Source organism: Hippocampus bargibanti, linkage group LG11 (assembly GCF_051943395.1).
Source record: "Hippocampus bargibanti isolate YZ-2025 linkage group LG11, ASM5194339v1, whole genome shotgun sequence".
Classification (NCBI taxonomy): Eukaryota; Metazoa; Chordata; class Actinopteri; order Syngnathiformes; family Syngnathidae; genus Hippocampus; species Hippocampus bargibanti.
Window position 1 is genome coordinate 15,438,727 of NC_142744.1, and position 8,481 is coordinate 15,447,207.

Here is an 8,481-nt window from a genome sequence, read left to right on the forward strand (position 1 = left end):
TTTACATTAGGATTAGGTTAGATTAGACTAGACTAGCCTTTATTAGTGTCTTCCATACTTTTTTGTCACGTCTTTTTTATGATGATACTAGTGCAGCGTGTTCTACCGGAGACAAATTCCTTGTGTGTTCTACATACTTGGCCAACAAAGAGGATTCTGATTCTGAAAAATGAAACCTAACAGAAACATACGTTAAAAAATATTAATGAAAAGTAATGATAGAATAAATATCCTATCAAGTGCTTAAGAAAACAATCATGAAATAAAATGACACCTACTGTAGAACAACGACATATTTCCTTGGGTCTTCAGTATGCCATTACTGAAGCTGCTGGCATGTCATTACTGAATGATATGCCAGCAGCCATTCTTTTTTGTGATGCATCGCCTCCTCCTCGGAGCATATACTGGGAAGCGGGATTTCCTCCCCGCCCATATACTCTATACAGCCAATCGTAAACGAGCTCGGCACCTCTTCCTCAGAGCGTCAACTGGGAAAAGGGATTTCCTCCCTGCCCACATACTCTACAAGTACTGAGCAAGTGAGCTCGGTGATCGGGGCCTGAACTCGTTGGCAACACTTCAGCATAGTTGTGCGATGATTGGTCAACCTTGGTGTCCGTTGCGTAAACATCCAACCATTGAAACCTCCAATGTGTCTTTGTGCATGCGTGTGAAGCGCAGTGGAGATGGAAAAAGGCACGCAGTACAAAATCTAACTGACAGCATCTCTGTTCGAACATTTTGACATACCCGTGTAAATGTTCGTACGACCCGTTTTTTGTAACACAAATGCTCATAAGTCGGGGAGCGTCTGTATTGCACGTGCGTGCAGAAGCAAGATGGTCAAACGGTGGTTTGAAAATTCATTTACTTAATTCATTTACTTAACAGTTTTACACAATACTAGAGAGACTTTGTTTGCACCTGCCAAACACTCCATCTGTAAAAAAAGTATCGACAAGTAAAAATGCTCTAAACACATAAAACAAACTGAATAAAAAAATCTCTTAAAGTAAAAACTAATTTGGGAAAAAATCCAAGTCAAGTCAAATCTATCCATTTAGCCCTTTCTCACACAAGACTGACATCGAGCTTCACAGGGCCAGTGTTGATCAATATAAACAACACCCTCCTGATCTTAACTCAAAGCCTGGTAAAACAAGAAGGCTCAAAAGTGAATGGATATTAGCTTTACCAGTCCTGGAAGTATCAACCATTAATAATAAAATAACATGAAAGGCTAATTGAAATTGTGACCAGTGATGAGAGGACAGAACATGAGTGCTGCGGTCTCTCAGCAACAGTGAGCATTCACAGACGTTGCATTTACAACAAGCTGCGGGCGACTGGCGGAATCCTACAGAGGGATGTGCAACTGTCACAAGGAAAGAAAAAAGAATAACTTTGCAAGCGAATGTTGACAACAAATTTAATGTATTTAACACGTAAAATGGAGTTCACCATCAGTGTTAGTGGCCTATGAGTATTCCTTGCAGTGCGAAAGAGTCGGTGGGATGGAAAAAAAACAAACTACTGTACCAACTTGTATTTTGTTTTAGCTGCTGTTCCGCAATCATTTTATGTCATCATTTTAGCTCTTTGGGGAGTTTAATAGATTGCAAGAACAGGAAGTAAAGCAAGTTGTCATCTGCATATGCTTAAGATATTTATCATGACTGCAGATGACTGTTTGATATTGAAGGCCATCCCCTGCCTGACAGATGCTTAAGGTGGTCTAAAACAGTTTAGGGTGTGTCAAAGGCTGATGGGAAATGTGAAAGAATAATGCCATTGCCTCAGTCGAAAACAATCATTGAATCATTTGTCAACCTCAGGGAACCTCAGAGATGCTGCCGCAGGCCACAGAGTGAGTAAGAAACTTGCCACATTGCTGAATGAGTCTGAGCTATTCACAGATGGCAGAGAAACAACCTTCCAAAAGCTCAGACATAAGCGGTAACTTCAGGTAAAGAAACCAAATCAAAAAGTTCTAAAAACTTTACTGCATGTCGAACGGTGCCGTGAAAGCATATCAGTCAAGTGGCAAGTGTATATGTGATCACAAAGCAAAGAAAATCCAATTCAGATGAGCTAAAGTGAAGGTTTCGGACGTTTCGCCTCCTATCCAAGAGGCTTCGTCAGCGAACTAAAGTCTGACTGGTCGTATCGGCCCCATTTATATATCCGACCAGTCAGACTTTAGTTCGCTGACGAAGCCTCTTGGATAGGAGGCGAAACGTCCGAAACCTTCACTTTTGTACAGATGACGGCTGAAGAAACCTTCTCATCGATGGACCACTCCTGTACGACTGAGAGCTTACACAGACAGATGAGCTAAAGCAACTTTAAATTAAAACAAAAAATAAAGTACCGTATGGGTAAGACAATGAGTTGGGACTTTTTGCCACAGCCTTAACCCCATGTGGTTTAAAACGAAATGTCTCACATCAGACAGACAAAGTACGACTCAGAAGACCCCATATGAAGAAAAAGACAAATGGATTTGGTTTTCCCTTGCCCGGACGCGGGTCACCAGGGCCCCTCTCTGGAGCCAGGCCTGGAGATGGGGCTCGTTGGCGAGCACCTGGTGGCCGGGCCTACACCCATGGGGCCCGGTCGGGCTCAGCCCGAAGAGGAAACGTGGGTCCCCCTTCTCAAGGGCTCACTACCCATGGGAGGGGCCAGAGGGGTCGGGTGCATTGTGAGCTTGGCGGTAGCCAAAGGCGGGGACTCTGGCGGTCCGACCCTCGACTGCAGAAGCTAGCTCTTGGGACGTGGAATGTCACCTCTCTTACAGGGAAGGAGCCCGAGCTGGTGCACGAGGTTGAAAAGTTCCGACTAGACATAGTTGGGCTTGCCTCCACACACAGCCTGGGTTCCGGTACCAGCCCTCTCGAAAGGGGTTGGACTCTCTTCCACTCTGGAGTTGCCCATGGTGAGAGGCGTAGAGCAGGTGTCGGAATACTTATTCCTCCCCCCCCCCCCCCCCCGGCTCGACGCCTGTACTTTGGGATTCATCCCAGTAGAAGAAAGGGTTGCTTCCCTCCGCCTTCGGGTGGGGGGCCGGACCCTAGGGCAGGGGTGGGCAAACTTTTTGACTCGCGGGCCGCATTGGGTTCTAAAATTTGATAGAGGGGCCGGGCCAGGAGCATTTGGAGGGATTGTTTGGGCCGGAAATACTAAACCTAAAGCATTAAAGGACAACCGACGCCTCCGGACAAGTTATGTCCATAATTTATAAAATCACTTCAAATGACTTCGACTGAGCGTATTTTACAAAGATTCCACAGTATATATCTATAGTTTACGTTTTAAGACTTGCGCTGAATATTCATGAAGTCTTTTTTCGAATCGATGACGCTCCCCATGTGACGTCACGTTTGGACCGCACAATGCATTTTGGGTACTATGTTTGGTCTGAAAACTTTGTTGATCCGTGTCATTGACGGCTCGAATTGATATGGTAGGACTCCTTGAATCAATTGCAAACATTTATGCTTTCCCCTTCAGAACTATTTGAATCATATTCACAACTGGATGAGTAACAAGAAAACATCTTCTCCGAATCTGAAGCCATTGTTTTGATTCTCGAGCAAGGCGTGACGTCACGAACAAGGGGGTGAGACCTTCTGAAACTGGCCATTTCCGGATTCATTTTTATTGGTGTTTTTCATTTAACTAAAAATATCAGCCTGCCTGATTTGGGTATTTTAGATGCTATAAAAACGTTTTTCTGATGTCAGTGGGAAACAAAAAAAATGGTGCCGGTTGTCCTTAAAATGTAGTGTGTACAAACCTCATAGCACAGTAAGAACACTACAACCCAATTTATTAACTGTCTTTCAAATGTGAAAAATATCCCTGATCAGTTAATAAATTTGTCTCAAGGAATTTGGCGTTTACATACTACAGTAAAGTCTCGTTATATCGATATTCAAGGGAGTCCGAAAAAATATCGATATAACCGGGACTATCGATATATCCGACCCTGTTTGCATGTAATTTTCTCCGTGCGTGCATAGAAATAGTATCGATATAACCGGGACTATCGATATATCCGATATCGATATAACGAGACTTTACTGTATTTCGCAGATACTTGGAGGAGGAAATGGAAATAGATTAAAATAACATATGCACTGTGATTTATCAAGATTGCGTCTGTTTTAAATAAGTTTTCATTGAAGGGGCAAAGTTAAAGAAATCAACATTTATTGAAAAATGGAATCACTTTCAACATTCAAAACATATTACACAACGAAATATTCAAGCTCAAAAATACCTACTTGTGTTAAATTCCGCCAAATCATAGATGGTTTGTCCTGACGCGCGTTCAACAAACTCCACTGACGCCCTCGCCTTCACGCGCAAACAATACACGTGTACCGTCGCCGAGCACACAGACATAGGCTACCTGCAGTTGAAATTTGCATACACGGCACGGCGGACAATCAGAAGCCTGCTTCTTTCTTCCGGACTTTCTCAAGCGTTATAAAGTCGTTTTCCAAAATAGATGCACAGAACCTCAGCCCAGAAGAAAGATTCAAAAGAAGCTAACAACATATGTGACGCTACAAAACGTAAATTTACATTAAACCGTGACTGTAAAGTGTATGTGAGACTTATGAAAGGGGCTTGGTGGCTCGTAGGAAGCAATGCAAACGTTGCATTGTGCACCACAATGACAATCGACTACTGCAGGAAAATCTACAGCCATGCACATTTACCGTAAATTAAGCAAGGTAGCATTTGTCGCAGGTACATTCTTGATTTAAAAAAAAAAACTTCATACTTTGTGCAAATGCTTTTTAATGTGATTAGTTGTCTCATTGTGCTTCAAGTTGTGAAAAATGGGGCAGGCAACTTTTCAGTTATCTGCCCTGTTTTCCGCTAACTTTTTGTCATGAGTTTCAGACACTGTTTTTACTATAATTTGGGCAAATTCGGCGGGCCGGATTAAAAAGCCTAACAGTCCGTATGTGGCCCGCGGGCCGTAGTTTGCCTATGTCTGTCCTAGGGTGTGTGCTGTAGAGCACTCCCCCTGGGGACTCCCTTATTCTGCTGGGCGATTTCAATGCTCATGTGGGCAATGATAGTGAGACCTGGAGGGGCGTGATTGGGAGGAATGGCCCCTCCGATCAGAACAGGAGTGGTGTGTTGTTATTGGACTTCTGTGCTCGACACGGATTGTCTATAACAAACACTTTATTCAAACATAAGGGTATCCATATGTGCACGTGGCACCAGGACACCCTTGGTCGCAGTTCGATGATTGACTAGTTGTATCATCTGATTTGCGGCCTCATGTTTTGGACACTCGAGTGAAGAGAGGGGCGGAGCTGTCAACTGATCACCACCTGGTGATGAGTAGGCTCCGTTGGTGGGGGAAGATGCCAGTTCGACCTGGAAGACCCAAACGTGTTGTGAGGGTTTGTTGGGAACGTCTGGCTGAATCCCCTGTCTGAAGGAGTTTCAACTCACACCTCTGGCAGAACTATACACATGTCCTGGGGGAGGTGGGGGACATTGAGTCCGAATGGACCATGTTCCGTACCTCCCTTGCTGAGGCGGCAAATCAGAGTTGTGGCCGCAAGGTGGTTGGTGCCTGTCATGGCGGCAACCCCCGTACTCGCTGGTGGACACCAGTAGTAAGGGATGCCGTAAAGCTGAATAAGGAGTCCTACCGGGCTTATATAGCCTGTGGGACCCCTGAGACAGCTGACAGGTATCGATTAGCCAAACGTAATGCAGCCTCGGTGGTCGTCGAGGCAAAAACACGGGCATGGGAAGATTTTGGCGAGGACATGGAATCCGACTTCCGGGCCGCTTCGAGGAAAGTCTGGTCCACCATCCGGCGTCTCAGGAGGGGAAAGCAGTGCACCACTAACACTGTGGATGGATGGATGGATGGCCTCACATCAGCATCAACATTTGCTGAGCTTTATTTGAAATGTCAACTGCCCAAGTTTATTCTCGCTTTAAGAAGTTAAAATGGGCTAATTTCTCATGTAATTGTGCTTGTCGCATTTTATTGAAACACCAACAATTCATTGTTACTTTTGTGCTAGTAGTACGTGTTTATTTCTTATAATTGGGTTGGCAGTCTCTGGTTTCTCTGCATTCTGCCAATCGTGAAAGTACAGCGTTTAGTTTGGCAGTAAGATAAACCGAACGCTAATGAGAGGCAAACGGCTCTTGTTTTCTTGATTCCTCACAGGTGTTCATTTAGTGTAGTTTCAACGCAACATCATTTTAAATCTGCTAGCTGCTAGCTTAAATGTACATAACATCAACAAATGACAACTCTGACGGACTTCTTATGTAAAGTCTCAAAATCTTAAGATTCAATGACTGGCTGTGTTTTTTGTGTTGTGTCAAATGATTAGATATTTAGTTTTTTTGTTGTTGTTTTGACATCAATATGGCGCCACGAGAGTGGCTGCCTTTACAGCACCTCCTTTATTTCGTTTTTCGAAATCTCTCTTTCCTTTCCTCTTCCCTTCATAACTTTGCTGCTGTGAAATGTAAATTTCTCCACTGCGAGACTAATAAAGGCTAATACAAGCCAAAAAAATGTTGAATTGGGGCCCCACACTTGCGATATTGAATTCTTTTAAAGCTCAGCATTTACCAATAATTTACCTTACCTCACTGGCATGTAATGTCTAATATTGAATGTGTGTGTGTGTGTGTCTGCATGTTTGCACGTACATGCTAGAGTTTAACTCATTCACTGCCAGATGATGAGCAAAAATGTGTCCACTCCAGTGCCAGGGTTTTTGTCATTTTTACTCAAATTGCAGGACCTACAGAATATTGAGTTTTAGGACTACATAAGCATTCAATGCAACATAAGAAACCTTAGACTCTCCTCTTTCATTCGGAAAAAAGAAAAATACCTAAGTTATATGGGTCTGGAGTTATCTGAGCTTGAAATGGGGGCGGCTGTACAAAAGGCAAATGGGCCCCCTTGTGGGAGGGAAAAACCTTTGTCTTGCAAGTGCCTGAACAAATTCAGGAATGGCAGTGAATGAGGTAATGGAAACAGGAACAAGAGATGAATTGGTTTATCAGTTGTTGACAGAAATGGCCCCCTTTGCAAATGACCTATGACACTGACACGGCTGCTACCTGCAACGGTATTGCTGATTCTGTCCTTGACATTGACCTTGTTGGGCCCAGCTCGGGAACGAGTGCAGTCCAGTAATTAGTCACATTGGGAATATTTGTTCCACTGTGAGGGACATAAAGGAAATGTTTAGTATCTCTTCTTGTATATCGTTTGTAGATTTGTTCACGCTTCACAATTTTCAGCAAATTTGATCTGTTCAATCATCAACACTTGAGGAAAATGCTCAATTTTCTCTCAGAGAGGCTGATGTCAAAAGTATTGTGAGTCAGAGGAACCCAGAACTTATGAGTATCTATGGAATGGGCACAAAGTGAACATATTCACATTGTTTGATTCTGTTTGCCCAAAATTAACAATGTGCTTCCTTTTCCTGTATGATTTCAATTATCAGTTTTACAGAGATGCATAAGCGTATCATTCCTTTGCCCATGGCTTTCCAGTTGTAATAGTATATTTATTTTTTGTAAAACTATCTATCCCATGCTGCAAGGAAACAGTGAACATGTTCTCATTTTCTATGCTTTCAGCAACCTGAAGTAGGAACAGGTAAAGCTTTATCCTTCATCAAATCATATTGTGATGTCACGAGAGGCTGTGTCCTGGAGGGCAAATACATCCCCCTAAGATGGCTCCACCCAGAGAGAGTCTTGGCCCCACCTGGTTGAAGGCAGCAATTAAACCCGCACACCTGCAGCTGATCAGGGCTTGATTAGAAAGCAGGGCTCTTAAGGCAGAGAGCCTCTGAGTGTGCAGCTTGGGGAAAGACAAGCTCGATTGCTGTGCTCTGTGGAAAAGTTGATTGCTGCGTGGAACTCATTGCCAGTTGGGACCCCACGACTGGACACTGGATTTGAACCTAGCTAAGGTGGCAAGGCTACATGACGAGGACGTCAAGAGGGGTGAGGCCGAGAGACTCTTGTAAAGAACGCCGTCTTCAGTTTTACCTCAGAAGAGACTTATTTGGATTTAAGTAGCAGAAGAGACTTTATTTGGATTTAAGCATCAGAAGAGACTTTATTTTAACAAGTATTGGAAGAGACACTATTCAAACCTTTGTTGCTTGTGAATTCCCCCTGGAACCCTTGATTAAAACCTGTTTCTTTGCATCCAAACCTGTCATCCATTGCACTTCTTGTCCCGTCCCGCTGAGAGCAAGCCTCTCATGATATCACATATGGTGGAGGATGCAGGCATTGGAGAAGCGGTAGTAAGTGCATGGACATTGAGGGTTTGTGTTATGGTTTTTCTAAATTGAAAATATCCTCAATTACAAAAATGGAAGACGTTTTGAAAACCCTGCTTGCAAGTCAGGAAGCCCAATATCAGACCAATTTGGCTCTCCTGGA